General features: G+C 46.8%; 1 long non-coding RNA gene across 1 annotated transcript; it reads left to right on the top strand.

The window, feature by feature from the left end:
• Window positions 1–2,751: 2,751 nt before the first annotated feature.
• Window positions 2,752–3,578, top strand: LOC118561403. Its single transcript, XR_004930030.1, has 3 exons — window positions 2,752–3,143; window positions 3,226–3,365; window positions 3,461–3,578. It is a non-coding gene; the product is annotated as an uncharacterized LOC118561403 (long non-coding RNA).
• Window positions 3,579–16,761: the final 13,183 nt, after the last annotated feature.

Raw genomic sequence — 16,761 nt, 5'->3', positions numbered from 1 at the left:
TGCGGGCCTGTAGGACTTTACAGCCTTCATCTTCCTATCAGTGACCACTAGACTACTGGAACCACTTTTATTTCTAATTAACCCAAATATCACGCATTTTTAACCTAATTAATAGTTATTTTTGGACTGCTTTTTTCCCTTTAATTTTGTTTAAATTTACCCCTATTAGTTGATTTTATCCTCCAGAAAAACAGGGGGGGAATGGAACATCTCTACCCGGGGCAAAGCTCCACTCTTTCCCTGCATGGAGGTGGAGTGAGTACATGGCCTGTTGCCCATCCCCCACCCACATACACTTCCACGGAGATATATCATACAGAATCACTATGTACAAAAGGCTGCATTTAATATGGGACAGAGGGCGGCATTTTACATTACAGGGCAAACTCCAACATGGAAGACAATACATTGCACACGGGATTACAATTGTCCTTGGCTCATTCTGGAACCATGGAGGACCAGGGGCGGCCAGAGCAGGGCCAGGGCCTGGTGGGGGAACCAGATCCAGGGCCTGGTGGGGCCATGGAGGACCAGGGGCGGCCAGAGGAGGGCCAGGGCCTGGTGGGGGGAACCATGGAGGACCAGGGCCTGGGGGGACCATGGAGGAACCAGGGACTGGACAGTGCTACACTATGATGGTCTTACAGAACCACTATGTACAATAGGCTGCATTTAATATGGGACAGTAGGCGGCATTCACAGTTGTGTACAAAAGGCTGCATTTAATATGGGACAGGGGGCAGCAATTTACAGTACAGTGCAAACTCCAATATGAAAAGCATTACATTCCACATGGGATTGCTAGGGTTTTTGGCTCGGCTCAATCTGGGACCATGGAGGAACCGGGGGGGGGGGGGGGTGCACCACAGAGGTCATTTACCCAGGAAGGAGGCACCACTGGCCCGCAACAACCCCCCTGGAGCTAACACCCCCCTCCCTGGAACAGATTCTGGGTCCTGGAAGAACCTCCAGGGTCCTGGAGGAACCAGGGGAACCACTATGTACAAAAGGCTGCATTTAATATGGGACAGAGGGCGGCATTTTACATTACATGGCAAACTCCAACATGAAAAGCATTACATTCCACATGGGATTACTATGGTTTTTGGCTCGGCTCAATCTGGGACCATGGAGGAACCAGGGGGGCACCACGGAGGTCATGTGTCCAGGAAGGAAGCACCACTGGCCCGCAACAACCCCCCTGGAGCTAACACCCCCCCTCCCTGGAACAGACTCTGGGTCCTGGAGGAACCTCCAGGGTCCTGGAGGAACCAGGGGAACCACTATGTACAAAAGGCTGCATTTAATATGGGACAGAGGGCGGCATTTTACATTACAGGGCAAACTCCAACATGAAAAGCATTACAGTCCACATGGGATTACTAGGGTTTTTGGCTCGGCTCAATCTGGGACCATGGAGGAACCAGGGGGGCACCACGGAGGTCATGTGTCCAGGAAGGAAGCACCACTGGCCCGCAACAACCCCCCTGGAGCTAACACCCCCCTCCCTGGAACAGACTCTGGGTCCTGGAGGAACCTCCAGGGTCCTGGAGGAACCAGGGGAGGCACCACAGAGGTCATGTGTCCAGGAAGGAAGCACCACTAGCCCGCAACAAACTCCCTGGAGCTAACACCCCCCTCCCTGGAACAGACTCTGGGTCCTGGAGGAACCTCCAGGGTCCTGGAAGAACCAGGGGGGCACCACGGAGGTCATTTACCCAGGAAGGAAGCACCACTAGCCCGCAACAACCCCCCTGGAGCTAACACCCCCCTCCCTGGAACAGACTCTGGGTCCTGGAGGAACCTCCAGGGTCCTGGAAGAACCTCCAGGGTCCTGGAGGAACCAGGGGAGGCACCACGGAGGTCATGTGTCCAGGAAGGAAGCACCACTAGCCCGCAACAAACTCCCTGGAGCTAACACCCCCCTCCCTGGAACAGACTCTGGGTCCTGGAGGAACCTCCAGGGTCCTGGAGGAACCAGGGGAACCACTATGTACAAAAGGCTGCATTTAATATGGGACAGAGGGCGGCATTTTACATTACAGGGCAAACTCCAACATGAAAAGCATTACATTCCACATGGGATTACTAGGGTTTTTGGCTCGGCTCAATCTGGGACCATGGAGGAACCAGGGGGGGCACCACGGAGGTCATGTGTCCAGGAAGGAAGCACCACTGGCCCGCAACAACCCCCCTGGAGCTAACCCCCCCCTCCCTGGAACAGACTCAGGGTCCTGGAGGAACCAGGGGAGGCACCACGGAGGTCATGTGTCCAGGAAGGAAGCACCACTAGCCCGCAACAAACTCCCTGGAGCTAACACCCCCCTCCCTGGAACAGACTCTGGGTCCTGGAGGAACCTCCAGGGTCCTGGAAGAACCTCCAGGGTCCTGGAGGAACCAGGGGAGGCACCACAGAGGTCATGTGTCCAGGAAGGAAGCACCACTAGCCCGCAACAAACTCCCTGGAGCTAACACCCCCCTCCCTGGAACAGACTCTGGGTCCTGGAGGAACCTCCAGGGTCCTGGAAGAACCAGGGGGGCACCACGGAGGTCATTTACCCAGGAAGGAAGCACCACTAGCCCGCAACAACCCCCCTGGAGCTAACACCCCGATGCGTCGACGCATGCGTCGGTCTCATAGAGCGAAACCCGTGCCGATGCGTGTGTCGCTACGGAAAAGTCACGTGACCGATACAGCAACTGTTTCGGTCACGTGACCAATACAGAAGCGGTTTCGAGTTGATTGATGCGCCAAACTGTGTATATAAGGAAGCGCATCTGTCAATGGGATGCATCTGCCAAAACAATCTTGCGTGTTTTGCGATTAGACAAATTATGGAGCTCCCGCAACCAAAAAGAAAGGTTTCTGCTGTGTGGAACCACTTTGATGTCATTTCGGAAAATAAGGTATTTGTTTTAATTTCCTTGTTTCATCCTGTTCCTCTGAGTTTCCACTTGATTTTCTGAATAGAAATTCATTTCAAAGTGACCTGTAGTTTACTGTTCGTGTTATTTTCTGCAGGTTAAATGTCGCAATTGCTCAACAGAGCTTTCATATCTGAATAACAGCACCTCCTCAATGCTGAGGCATTATAGGGCCAAGCATGAGAATGAAATCCATGATACACCCATGACAAACTCAGGTATACAGGTGTTTTACAACTTACTGACTTTGATTTCTTGATCATTCCAATTAATTTATACTTTTCCATTTCAACCATCAAGCTTCCAGGAAGCAGATTCTAGATGAGGCTGTGCTTAATTTCATTGTGAAGGACTGCCAGCCCCTCAGCGTTGTGGAGAATGAAGGGTTCAGGGAGCTGGTTCAGCTCCTTGAGCCCTCATATGTTTTGCCAACCAGAAAGGTTTGTGTGGACATTATCTAAAGTGGTAGTTTATTTATCAAATTTATTTTAAATGTATTGATTTTTCTTCTGGTTTGACTTTGTGTGGTTTTCAGACCATCAAACAAACTTTGGCCAAAAAGTACGAGGAGGAACGGGAACGAGTGAAAATGGAAGTACAGCAAGCTGTGGCAGTGAGTATAACCGCTGACATGTGGACATCTGTGAACATGGAGGCTTACTTCGCTCTAACCTGTCACTACATTAATGAAAATTTGCAGCTGTGTACATCTGTGTTAGGTGGTGCAATACTTTCCACAAAGTCACACTGCTGACAATTTGGCCCAAGTAAAAAAGGCCATGATGGAGGACTGGGCCATAACAAATAAAGTAAAGTGTCTTGTGACCGACGCAGCACCAAACATGATTGCATGCACTAGACAGCTCCAAATTCGGCACTTAATTTGCATTGCACATAGTCCTCAATTTATTAGTTAGAAAATCATGTGATCAGATCCCCACTCTTACATCCATCAGACACAAAGCCAGGCACATTGTCACATACTTCAGATCAAGCACTACAGCCAAGGAGAAGCTTGCTCAAGTGCAGCAACAGATGGGGCGACCAACCCTGAAACTTATCAATGAGGTGCCAACACGCTGGAACAGCACATATGAAATGCTGTCAAGGCTGCATGATGAGAAGGAAGCAGTGTGGGTATCTCTGGCCTCTCTAAAAACAGATTTGACTCCACTTACAGCTGATGAGTTTTACCATCATAGGAGAAACACTACTTGTGCTTGCTCCTTTCCATCAAGCTACAGTGGAGTTGTCTGCAGAGAGGCGAGTGTCAGGATCAAAGGTCATCCCAATGATGAAAATGCTCTATATGGCACTTGAGCGTAATGCTTCAACTTTGCACACTGACACAGCACGACACCTACATGAAACCCTGAAACGTCGAGTTACAGACACTGCTTCCAACCTGGAGTCATTAGGAGTGTTGACCCTGGCGACACTTCTAGACCCCAGATTTAAATCACTCGGGTTCCACAGTTCCTCCAAGTGCAATGAGGCCCTCAGCAGACTGCGGACAGAATGTGCCTCAATAGTTGGAGGCTCAAATGAGCCACAGCCGGAAACATCTTCACAACAGCTGTCTGCCCCCACTTCAGGCATGATATTGAGCATTATTTTTTGTTGTTTGTAAATCATGTACTAAAATGCCAATTTGTTTTTTTGGTTTTTTTAGATGACCTCTGGGAACATTTTGATCTTGAAGTGGGGGAGGCAGATCAAAAGTGCCACAGCTGATGCCATCGATGAGGTCAATAGATTCATGGCAGAGGGCAATACTGCGAGGTCCCAGGATCCTCTTGTATATTGGAAAAACCACAAGAGTGTTTATCCAAACCTCTTCCGCCTGGCCTTAAAATTTTGTGCATTCCAGCATCATCTGTGCCGTGTGAGCGGTGTTTTCCACAGCTGGAGAACTGATATCGAAAAAGCGGAACAGACTGAATTTCAAAACGTTGCAACAACTTATTTTTTTGAATAAAAATTTGTAATAAATAATATTTGAACAAGCATCTTCATTCACATGTTTAATTAGAGGCTATTACATTATGATACAGGTTCTCAATTATTTATTGACTGTATCTAAAATATCAAAGATGTTTTAATAATATTACAATGCACCATACAATGAATTGCATCATATTAGGTGTATATAATAGGTCCTCCAAATCAGTGTCAGTTAACTCTGTCAACTAGGTTACCTGTAGGGATTTTTAATGTCCAGCAAGGTGTCAGTATTCAGTGACACAGTATCGACACAGCTTGGTTATGTGTCAAAACGTTTCATGACGCCTCATCAACCCATCACTAATACATATACTGCACTACCAGTTACTAACCCTAACCCAATAGAACCCATTGATAGCCTCCTGTCACCCAGTGGACCCTACTGACATTCTCAAAAACGTAAGGTAAGGCTGCCATCCAGTGGCCAACGTTCAGTATTACATGTGCTCCCTAAGGACTTCTATGAAGCCCTGGCGGCCCGTTCAAATGAACGCTCTACTGGCTCCACGTGAGTTCCCTGAATTTAGGGAGCATGTTGCGCCATGTCCCTGTAAAATTCATAGGACCATAGAGACAGGGGGGACGAAATCCTCTAATCCTAACCCTAACCCTTGGAAAAAAGGAAAAGAAAAGCAAAGAAAAGCGGAATTAGAGAAACAGAAAAATAACAAACACTAAAACACAGCAAAGCTCAACCCAAAAAGCACATATAAAAGACAGACAACTCCAGACAGAGACAAACACATCGAACTTGACGAAGGGGATAAAAGGGGCCTGTTAGAAACAACATTTATTAATAGATAGCCAAGGCGACTGGGGATGGGAGACTTGGTGGCTGACCGACACCATGATGGCCAGTGCATTCCAGTTCCCCCCTTCGGGGGGACTGTCATATCTTTGGTTCCCTACCCTTTTGAATGACCCGCATCGACTTTTCTGGTTTTCATCCTATACCCTAACCCTAACCCTAACAACTTACCGTGTAAATAGTGAACAGTGGGAGGGGAAAGAAGTCCGCTCTGGTCCTCAGGCAGTCGTGGACTGGGCTGTTAAGTACTGCTCCTCAGTCAATTGTTGATTGGCATGTTAGGTACCTACAGCTGGCCTTCTGCTCATGCAATCAAGAGTGCAGCAAGTGGCTGCAGGTGTACCAAGTAAAAGCATCCTGAGAACCAGGGGAAACACTGAGTCTCCACATCAGACCCTCCACATCAGACCCTGCACCCACCCCTGCTACCAGCAACCAAGCCCGCGGCACCAGCGCACACACACACACACACACACACACACACACCCATGGGACCATGGAGCGCCAACCTCCATAGACTTCCACATCCAGCCTAATCCTACACCGAAATGTCAAAATCCGCTCTCCCTGATATTTTGCTGCAATGCTTGACAATCCATGGGATTTAACATGTGATATTTGGGTAAAAGGGGCCAAATCGCCTAACCCTAATAAAGACTCATGAAACCATAATTATATTTTACCAATTTTAATCTAAAGAGAAAGGGATGCTTCAGTTCCACTGGTTTCTCACACAACAACGCTGACATAATTTCCGGACGAGAGAGAGAGAGAGAGAGAGAGAGAGAGAGAGAGAGAGAGAGAGAGAGAGAGAGAGAGAGAGAGAGAGAGAGAACTCACATTAATCATTTGCATATCAATTGTGTACACCCATTCAGGGGTGTTTACAGCATGATTAACAGTGTTCCGTTCATCACATTGGAGAGGATACTATAATGCAGACGTTGTCCTAGCTGACACGTTTCCCCCTAATCAGTCTTTCCGTCCAACGTAAGTATGTCAGGCTTCGGCCTCCAGAGTCCGTTTATCTGTGAACCTCCATGGTAGAGATCTACTATTTCATGCATTTATGTAGTCACATAATCTCTTACAATTCATCCTGTTGATGTGCCCCAATAGCACATCATAACAACCCCCCTCCCCCCGTTGGTGTGCCCCGAAGGCACAGCACAATGAAAGCAGTTCCAAAAAATGGGTTGGACAAAAATTTACCACCAATCACCATGAGTAATTCATAATTCCAGCATCTATCACTCAAAACCACAGTACCAGCATTTATCTACAATTTAGGGTTCAACTAATTGAGTTAGGACTCATATAGGTTCCTATGCGCACATTGTTTTAATTTTACATTAGACTAGGTAAGGCTAAGACTGTTCAGTAGCCAAGGTCGAATCTGTCTACTCTACACCCCCACCCCGAGAAACAACCTACTTGGCCTTCCACTCTCCATTCCATGGACAAATATCCATCACTTCCACACCTTACAAAATCCAGGAGTACCAGTAGGGGGCATCACAGGGGTGGGCAGGGCCTTTTACCGCCAGAAAAAACGCCATCCCCTCTTAGAGATGGTAAAAAACTGATGAGACCCTCAGGGAAACCCGCTCTTCCGGGCCCATCTGACCAAGAACACCCTGTATTGAACCTAAAATTACCATTACCAAGTGTTTTAAGGATCTTTGGTGCCAATCAGATCCTGGTTCTTCCTATATCAAAGCAAGAAGATTACATGAACTGTAGGTCTTGGTGTGTGGGTCCGGAGCAGGCAGTTTCCATTCGTTATCATAAAACCATAATGCAACATCATAGTATAAATGTCATCACAGAAAATCAAACATAATCCTGGAAGTCAGCGGAATAGGGTAGTTGAAAAACACAGTAACACAATATGAAAAAAGTCAGTACGTTGGCAGATGGGAATCTAATTGCGCAAAAGTAGTCGGCTCAGGGTTCTCAGGGAACTGTTCTCCATTTCAGAATAAAAAATCTTAGTTCTCCGGCTTCTTCTTCCCAAACTTTGTAAATCCTTTTCTTGTTTCTCCGCTTGCAGGATACGATTGAGCTGAATGGCAATGAGTATTCAGTTTTGGCTTGGGCATTGAGATGGTCGGCAGACACAAGGCTTTGTTGTCTGTTCGAAAACAGAAACAAATTAGTGTTCTTATCAAGCTCCCATTCATGTGTCATTTATTAAAAACGTCCTCCAAGCACTTTCATATCCAAGATATTCTTGCTCACAATTATTTAGCTCTCAGCATAAAATCCTGCACTGTAATTATTACATCTTACAGATCTATATTAAAGGAGTAATCTTGAAGTTCAAATGCATCTGCAGCAGTTTTTCTCCATAATTCTTAACCAAATTCATCTAATGTGTGTCTAACCTTTCAATGTCTAACAATTGAAAGTTGTTAGACTTAATAACTGTCATGGTTTAAGTTTTGTCTGGCTTCTTTGTTATTTTGCAGTTTACTCAGCTCTCCCTCGCTCAGCTATTAGTCACACCTCTGGACACTAATTAGTCTTTATTCCCGTCACCTGTCAGGCTGCAATTACTCCTGATCTGTTGCCACCTGTGTTCACCTCTTTATAAGACTCACCTCATTCTGTTCTCGTCGCCAGTCCATAGTGTTCACTCCCGCTCAGTCTCTGCCAGAATCCTTTGTCAGCTCAGTTTTTTGTTACAGTCAGCCAGAAGACTTACTTCGACTTTGTTTTTTGTTCCAGTCAGCCTATAGACTTTCCTTCAGCTTTGTTTTTGTTCCAGTCACTGCCTAGATCCAGCTCAGCTCTGTTCCCACTCAAGTTCTCAACTCCTGTTCACGACTCCCGGGTTCCGTTTTGCTCTCAAGTTCCAACTCCTGTTCTCAACTCCTGGTGAGCTGTTCCGGTCTCAAGTCCTCGGCTCTGATGTTCCGGTCTCAAGTCCTCGGCTCTGATGTTCCGGTCTCAAGTCCTCGGCTCTGATGTTCCGGTCTCAAGTCCTCGGCTCTGATGTTCTGGTCTCAAGTCCTCGGCTCTGATGTTCTGGTCTCAAGTCCTCAGCTCAGATGCTCCGTCCTGGTTTCTAGTCTTCGGCTCCAGAGTGCCTCCCGGTCAGTCTCTCTACACGCCTCCTGCCAGCCAGCTTCTGAACCCTACACCAGGGGTTTTCAAATTCATTGAATGTGAGCCTCCCCTTGGAATAGGTAAAGAGCCCCCCCCCCCACAAACCTACCACACACAGGTCCCTGCAGTAAATGCATCTTTCTTTTGTATCCTTGTATCCTAGAATGCTGTGTTTATAAAACAACTGATAGCCCAACACATGTTTTTTTATTGTATTTCTTTTAACAAAATACATTCATAAAAAATGCCTATTCATAAAATATACATCCAAATATTTCCATTTTACATGCTAATTTTACTGAAACATCACGGACAGAGGGCTTAGTTTTAAAATTGAACTCATTAGAGCAAATTCATAAACAATTGTTTTCACCAGCAGACAAACTGAACTAAACAAATGCCAATGTCAAACTGAACTCACATCAACAGGAGACGTCACCTGAAATAACAAAAAAGATAACCTGAATTTAACAGATGTCAACATATTCCATATTCCAACCTACTTTTTAGGATAATTATACACAATTTAGACCTAGTGCTGTTTTAACAAACAAGCATTTTATTAGTTGTTATCTCTTATCTGATGTATTTGTGATGTTTGGCACTTCGTGTTACCTCGTGTTAAAGTGCTCTTTAAATAATGATGACATTCATGATGATTATGATCAGAATAAACTTTTGCATCACCTCCCAGAAGCCGGAAAGAAAAGAGACAAAAACATTTTGTCTCTTTTTCACACCTCACCTAGTAACTGTAATATTTTAGTCTAAATACTTTAGCCTAAATATTTTAGGCTAAAATATTACACTTTTCATTTGTTTTTCTTCAATCCCTCTGTGATGTTTAGTGATTTCTGCCAAAGTCTGCAGCATTTTGATTTAATTCATCTCAATGCAGTATTTGCAAGCCATACTCTGATTGGATGGAAAAAAACTGTCTGTGATTGGCTTTAACAGCCGAGCCAGCGCACAGCTGGTGTTGAGCGTTGAATGAGCAGGTGCACACGAGCATAGTAGTGCGCGAGCAAAAATGGAACTCACCGCGAGGACAGTGGGTTGAGAAGAGTTTTTCAGACCGTGCCAGACTGGTTTTGAGCGTTGAGAGTTGTCTCACTGCGCGCTTGGATTGGTTCCTGCGCGCTCAAACAGAAGGCACGAATATCGCTACATAGTTTCACAGAGTTGAGCGGCAGCGCTGTCATCTTCTCTCTTCTTCTCTGTCTTCTCGCGCCTCCCCTGTGACTCTTTGGCGCCCCCCAGGGGAGGCGCGCCTCACCTATTGAAAACCCCTGCCCTACACCTTCGTCTGTTGAAAGACTCTGGGTTCCATCATCATCCATCTTCCACACTACTCAATAAACTCACTCCTAAGAACTAGCTCTGTGTGTGCGTGCTGTGTCTGGGTTCATCCTAGAAAAATATCATGACAACAATCTCATTTTATCCCCTTATTCATTTCACAGCTAGGTCATAGTTCATCTTATGTAATTTAACACATAATTTCAACAAAGAAATATACAAAAGCCTTTCGGAAAATCATTGCTGAACCAGCTCTAAAAAAACTTTACATGTATTCTAAAAAAAAAAAAACAGTAAACATGACATGTTTCATGAATTGACGCTACATAAATAAAATTGAATTGAATTAAACCCATAAGTTTGTAAAATATGCACCACTGTGTAGATTTCCAGAATTTCATTGTAATTTTAATCAGAAGCATTCCTATATATCGTTTGTCTTATTTCGAAAAGCTCAGCTGAGAAAAAGGAAGTCTTTGCATGCCCAAGGTCACACCAAGTTATAATTGGTTGATATTTAGGAAGAATGCGTAGCCTAGGGAGGAGACAGGAAGTAGTACTGTGAATCAGTTCCAGCTTGACGTGCATCAAACCAAAGGACTTCTAATTGAATACCCCTTTAGCCTAAAGTGAAGAGCAATTCTAACCCCTATAATAGCCTATTTCAATAATTTCTGATGGTTTTAACAGACAGCTTATCTGCTCAACCCTGGTTGTATTCCATATCCTTGTTTGACTGTGTTTGACACAAACCTTTAAACTGGAATATTATCCTGTGAACAGTCACCCCTTGTTCTCTTCAAAAACATCTCCCCCTGTTTATTTAACTGCTTCATACAACTCTAGATAAACAATTATGAGACTTTAAACCTGATTCATTTGTCTAACATTTGTATCATTGATAATAAACACAATCACAATTTTAACCTGTTATTTTATCCTGCAATTTTATCCTGTTCTCAGTTCTCATGTGTTCAGTCTAATCCTTGAAGAAATAAAATTTAAGTAGATTTTACTGTGATTTTCTTACACCTTCACTCATCCATTATTATTACTATTGCATTTCCCACAGTTCTTCCAAAGTTAGGCAGCAGTGTGTGTGTAATTTCATCACGCAGTGATTTATAAATCCTTATTTTACGTTTGCACTACCTGTTGTCCCAGCAGACTAATCATATCAATAAATTAAAAGTTCTCTCCAACCCTAGAATTAGCATTTTCATATCATTATCCTCCACGTCGAGAAGGAGCCAGTTGAGGTGGCTCGGGCATCTGGTCAGGATGCCTCCTGGACGCCTCCCTGGTGAGGTGTTCCGGGCACGTCCCACCGGGAGGAGACCCAGGGGGAGACCCAGGACACGCTGGAGGGACTATGTTTCTCTGCTGGCCTGGGAACGCCTTGGGATTCCCCCGGAGGAGCTGGCCCAAGTGGCTGGGGAGATGGACGTCTGGGCCTCCCTGCTGAAGCTGCTACCCACGCGACCCGACCCTGGATAAGCGGAAGTTTGGATATCATTATGTATTTCAGTCTATCGTGGTTATTGCAGAAATTGTGTAATTCCTTCAAACCCTTTAAATATTCACCAACTGTGGTTAAACCATCAACATTAATTTCGTTGCTCTTTTAATTCTATGTTCAGCTTTAGTAGCTGCATTTTAATCTGCGGATTAAATAAGTTCTTGGATGAACGTGTCTCTGCATTCGTATTTGTCTGGACCTCTGTAATTTCATGAACTTTGTGTTTTGAGCGTGGACCTGGTCAGGACAGAGAAAGTCTTCTCTGATGCTTCTTCTTTTGGCAACCCCAGCAAATCTCAAAAATGTTTACGGTCAGTGTTAGGTTTCCAGTAATCCCTGTGGGATCCCCTTGTTGTCTCCTGTGTCCAACCTGGTTTCAAGTGCCTTAGCCGTCGACACACTTTCACCACCTGTGATAAGTTCATAACAGTTTCAAACCACAACAGTTTGTCCTGGGTGTTTCCACACCCCATGTGTGTGAAATGTCTCTCCACAATTTCCGCTTAGAGCAAAACTATATCCATGCCTTCTCATAGGCCGAATCATGAAGCATCGTTGTAAGCCCATAACATCACCTCATGTCCTGTTAAGTGTCCTGTGTTAGACCCCATTTATCCCAAGATGCATACTGCTGAATCACCATATTTAAATGTTTCTTACCTCTAGAGTGTGTTAAAAATAAGTATCCACTTCCTCTTCTCGCATCCGCGCTCGAGCCAGTTCAGAACACCACCGTCTTTACCAAATTAGACTTAAGCAACGCTTACCATCTAGTTCAAATCCGCCAGGGGGATGAGTGGAAGACGGCTTTCAAGACCCCCCTGGGTTACTTTGTATATCTGGTTATGCCCTTTGGATTGTGCAATGCCCCGTCCGTTTTCCAAGCTCTGGTAAACGACGCCCTCTGAGACTTCCTCAATGTTTTCGTCTTCGTCTACCTACATGATATTCTAATCTACTCCCGAGACTTCACCAAACACCTTCACCATGTATGACTAGTCCTGCAGTGGCTGCTGGAAAACCGTCTCTTTGTCAAACCCGACACTGGAGTTGATGCTGTTCTCTCCCAAAATGCTGACGACCAAAGGCTCCATCCCTGTGCCTTTTTATCCTGATGCTTAACCCTCTCCGAACAAAATTATGACGTGAGAGACCGCAGATTACTAGCCATAAAACCCGCCCTAGAAGAATGGCGCCACTGGTTAGAGGGGTCCGAGCAGCCCAACTGGACGGATCATAATAACTTCGCAACCTAAAGTCAGCCCAACAATTCAACCCCGACAAGCACATTGGTCCCTATTCTTCTCCCGTTTCAACCTATCCATCACCTACCGTCCTGGCTCTAAGAACCAGAAACCCAACGCCCTTTCTCGCCTCCACGTACCCCAAGACTCGGACCCGGAACCAGCACCCATCCTTTCATCCACCTGTGGCGCCCTCCGTTGGGAGATCGAGGACCTTATCTCCCGGGCACTGAGGTAAGAACTGGACTCGGGAAATGGGCCCCCCAATAGAACCTACATTCCCCGCGCTGCACGCTCCCAGTTATCAACTGGAGTCACTCCTCCAAGCTCTCTGCTCAACCCAGCATCCAAAGATCCCTCTCTCACATCTCCCGGCAGTTCTGGTGGCCATCCATGGCTAAGGACATCCGGGAGTATGTCCTCGCCTGCCCCGTGTGCGCCCAGAATAAATCCTCCTACAGACCTCAAGCGGGCCTCCTGCGGCCACTCCCCATCCCTAAATGCCCCTGGTCCCACATTGCATTAGATTTTGTCACCAGTCTTCCACCTTCCCAGGGAATGATGACAATGTTAACCATAGTCAATTGTTTCTCGAAACCCTGTCACCTTGTTGCCCTCCGTAAGCTCCCTTCTGCCATCCAGACAGCTCAGCTCCTGGTCAAGCACATCTTCCGTCTATACGGCATCCCTCAGGACATCTTGTCTGACCGTGGTCCCCAGTTTACCACCCGTGTTTGGAAGGAGTTTGCCACCACCGGATCTCCCTGGTTCCTCCAGCTGTCTTCGGACCACCCCCCTCGCCGCTGCTGCTCAAGCCCCTCACGGACTCCACCTGCCCACCCACTGGCCACTCTATCACCTGCTGCCATCCCGGGAAGTTCAATTCATGAAACATGTCATCTCAAGGCACTTTACAAAGTCAAATTCAACAGATGGCCGGAGAGTGTTTTTACCACTGGGTTAGACAACAATCTGACGCCGGGCAGGGTGGAGACGGTCATCCTTATATGAGACCCGTTGCTGATTGGGGAAACGACCTGCAGGTGTGAGGGGTCCACAGGCAGCAGATGTGACAGGTTCCCCCCTCAAGGCAACCCGGGTGGTGACTGTCCGCTTGTGGAAATCCTAGATGAGCTGAGGCTGGCTGAAAGGCTGAACGTGGTTCCCAGCTACATTCCTCTGGACCGTATCCCTCCCAGTCAACCAAGTACTGGAAACCACGTCTTACGGGCGAACATCTAAAAGTCATCGCCACGGTGTAGGCTGGGGCGTCGTCTACAATCCTGGGGGGTGGTGGTCGCTTGACAGGAGGAGATAAGGGGCTAGACAAGACAGGCTTTATTTGGGAGACATGAAACGATGGGTAGATCCACATCGTCCTGGGGATGTTCAGGACACGAATTGTTACAGGGTTAATAATCCGGTCAATGGTAAAGGGACCAACAAACCTAGACATAAGCTTCCTGGAAGTGACTCTCAAGGGCAAATTCCTGGTGGACAACCAGACCTCCTGACCAGGTCGGTAATTGGGAGCGGGGTGTCGGTGGCGAATTGGCGAGAAGATGGTCTTCTTTCTGCAGTTCTGGAGAGAGCTGCTCGTGTCTTTTGCCAGATCCTGTGACATCTCCTAAGGTGGTGCTGAACTGAGGGAACAGCGAGTTCCCGCTCCTGAGAGGGGAAAATAGAGAAGGTTGATAGCCCAGAGAAATTTCGAACAGGGGACATACCTGTAGCGGAGCTGGTGAGTGAATTTGTGGGCATATTCTACCCATGGTAGGTATTGGCACCAAGAAGATGGTTTGTCCAGGATTATGCAACGGAGGGCAGCCTCTAAGTCTTGATTTGCCCTCTCCGTCTGGCCATTGGTCTGTGGGTGAAACCCTGAAGAGAGGCTAACTGTGGGTCCTATTGCCTGACAGAAAGCTTGCCAAACTTTGGAGGTGAACTGGGGCCCTCGGTCCGAAACAATGTCCAGTGGAATGCCATGAAGCCGGACCACATGGAGAACGAGGAGATCAGCAGTCTCTGTAGCCGTAGGCAACTTGGGAAGGGCAACAAAATGAGCAGTCTTTAAAAAACGGTCAACTAGGCGCGCATGTGGCGCAGCGGGTAGCGCGACCCATATACAGAGGCCTTAGTCGACGCGGTCGACCCGGGTTCGAATCTGACCCGCGGTCCTTTGCCGAATGTCTCTCCCCCTCTTCTACCCCCTTCCTGTCAGCCTACTTTCGGAAAAAGCGAGCCACTAGAGCCGCAAAAAAATCCCCCCAAAAAAAACGGTCAACTATGGTTAGGATGACCGTGTTTCCTTGGGAGAGAGGGAGACCAGTAACAAAGTCCAATGAGATGTGAGACCAAGGGTCTGCCTGAGACAGGCAGTGGTGTTGCAGAAAACCGGAGGGTGGTTTGTTGCTGGATTTCCCCGGGTTGCAGACTGTACAGGCAGTAACAAATTTACTGGTGTCTTGAGCCATGGAAGACCACTAGAAGTGCCTTCTTTAAGAGGGAGATGGTTCGTTTACTCCGGGATGGCAGGGCAAATTTGGAGGAGTGGACCCACTGCAAAACCTCAGACCGAACCCTTTCGGGAACAAAAAGTCGGTCAGAGGGGACAGTCGCTGGGAGTGGGCTGTTCAATGTTGGGCCCGCTTTACCAACTGTTCAATCTTCCAGCAGAGGTTAGCCACCACAATAGAGGTAGGCAAGGTGGTTTCAGGTTCCTCTTTGGGAAAATCGGGGTCAAACTGACGAGACAGAGCATCAGGTTTGGCATTTTTAGAGCCTGGTCTGAAGGTGAGAATGAAGTTAAAACAGGAGAAAAATAAGGACCAACGGGCATGATGGGGTGTTAGTCTTTTAGCGGACTGAATATAAGATAGATTCTTGTGGTCTTTCCACACTAAAAAAGGTTGTACGGAACCCTCCAGCCAATGGCGCCATTCCTCCAGGGCTAGCTTGACAGCTAACAGCTCACGGTCCCCCACACTATAATTTCGTTTGGCCTCTGTTAGCTGTTAGAGAAGAAGGCACAGGGCAACAACTGTTGTGCCAGCTTGTCGAACTGGGACAGAACTGCTCCTACCCCGGTCTCTGAGGCATCCACCTCAACAACGAATTGCTTATAAGGATCCGGCTGGATCAGGACTGGTGGGGAGGTGAAAAGCATTTTAATGCCTTGAATGCTGCAGCTGCCTCCGATGACCTCACAAAAGGTTCTTTGACGGAAGTGAGTCTGGTTAGAGGTTGGGCCACGAGACTTTCTATAGAAATTGGCAAAACCTAGGAAACGCTGAAGGTGCTTGCGGGATCTGGGTTCTGGTCACTCCAGCACTGAAATGCACTGAAGGACAATGAAAGTCCGCATTTCCCAGCCTTGACATATAATTTATTCTCCAGCAGGCATTGGGGACCTGCCTAACGTGACCGACATGCTCTTCCATAGTCTTGGAGAAAATTAATATGTCATCAAGGTAGACGAACACGAAATGGTTCAGGAAGTCTCTTTAGCACGTCATTCACTTGCGCCTGAAAGACAGCTGGGGCATTAGTTTAGGCCAAATGGCATTACTACTAATACTCAAAATGACCAACCGGGGTCTTAAAAGCCGTCTTCCATTCATCCCCCTCACGGATGCTAAGCAAATGATATGCATTAAGCAAGTCTAGTTTAGAAAAAACAGTTGCTCCTCCATGAGTAGCTCAAAGGCGGAGGACATGAGGGGCAACGGATATTTGTTCTTGACAGTGATGTCATTTAGGCCCCTATAATCGATACAGGACTTAAGGTCCGTCCTTTTTGCCAACAAAAAAAAAAAACCTGCCCTAAGGGGATGATGAGTGGCGAATGAGAC

This window comes from Fundulus heteroclitus, unplaced genomic scaffold (genome assembly GCF_011125445.2).
Source record: "Fundulus heteroclitus isolate FHET01 unplaced genomic scaffold, MU-UCD_Fhet_4.1 scaffold_622, whole genome shotgun sequence".
Classification (NCBI taxonomy): domain Eukaryota; kingdom Metazoa; phylum Chordata; class Actinopteri; order Cyprinodontiformes; family Fundulidae; genus Fundulus; species Fundulus heteroclitus.
This window is presented reverse-complemented; position numbering and strand designations above follow the sequence as displayed.